Source organism: Penaeus japonicus, unplaced genomic scaffold (genome assembly GCF_977035675.1).
Source record: "Penaeus japonicus unplaced genomic scaffold, GWHDUDI00000001_assembly GWHDUDI00000001, whole genome shotgun sequence".
NCBI classification, from domain to species: Eukaryota; Metazoa; Arthropoda; class Malacostraca; order Decapoda; family Penaeidae; genus Penaeus; species Penaeus japonicus.
The window spans coordinates 18538958-18540887 of NW_028234403.1; the positions used below are offsets into that span (position 1 = coordinate 18538958).

At 34.8% G+C, this 1930-nt stretch overlaps 1 non-coding gene across 1 annotated transcript; it reads right to left on the reverse strand.

Annotated features, from left to right (window-relative positions):
* Window positions 1–907: 907 nt before the first annotated feature.
* On the reverse strand, window positions 908–980 carry TRNAM-CAU (transfer RNA methionine (anticodon CAU)). The gene has a single exon. It is a non-coding gene; the product is annotated as a tRNA-Met (tRNA).
* Between the last annotated feature and the right edge of the window lie 950 nt (window positions 981–1930).

The following is a 1930-nucleotide window of genomic DNA, read 5'->3' on the forward strand; positions in this document are numbered from 1 at the left end:
GAGTTAACAAATGAGCTACAACAATTATTAAGCGTTTTGAGTAGGGAGAGTCTGTGAAGGTGGGGCTTAAAATGAACAGGAAAAGACTAGTCATGTTCAACAGCCGAGCCCCAGCTGAACAAATATAAGTACAGGTCAAGATGCTAGAGGCAGTAAACGAGCACATATATAATGCTTGGGCGAACAAGGGATAGAATGTATCCTGATATAAAACAACGAATTAGGCTAGGCAACACACACACTAATATATTACTAGGCTCTCTGCAATTATGTCTAATAGTATCAGATCAGAAACATGGTCTACGACCAAATAACTTGAGAGGAAATTAGTAAGTGCTCAGAGAGGCATGAAAAAGCTCATGAGAGGAGTTCGCCTGAGAGACAGAAAAAGAGCAACATGGATTAGGGAACAGACAAAAGTAGAGACCATATTTGGAAAAAAATGTGACAATGGGCAGGTGGATAAAGTAAACAGAATGAGGAATAGATGGTATGAAGAGGCCAAGGGCAACACCAATGACAAGATGGCGTGATGAAAGAGCGAAATTCGCATACCGAAACTGCAAAAAAGGATACAAGATCACAATTACTGGAAAAGATTGGGATAGGCCTATGTCTTGCAGTAGAATGACATAGGCTGATGATGATGATACATACAGGTTATATATTATAGGATCGTTTATATATAATTCCATATGGACTACGTGGCTCAGGTTTGATTTTCGACATGGAAATGGTTTCTGCATTGATGCATATATGCCTCAAAGATCAGTTTCTCGAATGAAAAGTAGCAGATGCCATTATTTTTGAAGATTGGTATGCATATTCAGGAGAATTGGGAGTATACTTTCACCTGGATCATGATTTGGCCATCGTCCATCATACATGGTACCTGCTATGAAAAGAATGCCCCGAGTGAGGCTCGAACTCACGACCTTCAGATTATGAGACTGACGCGCTGCCTACTGCGCCATCGAGGCCATGTAAGGTTACGAAAGCGTTTAGTTGAAAATCAATATTATTTGTCCTATGCTGTGTACTGGAATGCTTACTGATTAATTATTTGTGTATGTAAATGATAGTAAACGATGACGTACTCCCGACAAAGAACACATAGGTTTTCTTGAAGAAACCTTAAAATGGCGAGAATTTTGAAAAATTAAGTATCTCACCTTCAAGTCTACAGGGAAATACACAGTGCTTTAAGAAAATGCAAGAAAATTGTCGCATTGTGCATAAAGGAACAATCGGCAGTGAAATCCAAGACAAAGTTTATTTTCACTCTAATTCCTTAATACTAATATAGCCTATATGCATATACAAAAATACGAAAAAACAACGCACAAATGAAATATATCTATATCATCCAATATTTGTTATATTAAGTATCCCAATATTCTGGTTCACATGTGCGCTTCATGAAAAACCTTGTCAAATCTTTTATAGAAAATTAAAATCTACTTCAACAAACCCCATGTTTTCAGGTCAATTACAGCTTTTTGACAATATCACTTCCAGTAGAAATTTCTGACAGAAAACACTTTAATTTTAAGTATCATACACAACTCATCAAGTGCAGGTGTTGTGGTTTCCTTTGGAAAATTAAAAAAAAAAAAAAAAAAAAAAAAAAGTGACAACTTCAATTTAATGAACATTGTCGTTGTCGGTGCCATGTGGTAAATAGAAAAAATGGTTGCAAATGATTCAATGACTATGCGTGTATGCCATTACTAGCATAACTATTCTAGCTAATATACAGAAAGTACAATAACGCACCACATATATATATACATATATATATATATATATATATATATATATATATATATATATATATATATATATATATACATACATACATTTGTTATTCTAAGCACAAAAACATGTCAAACCTTTTATGGAAAATTATGATCTACGCATTAACAAGTTT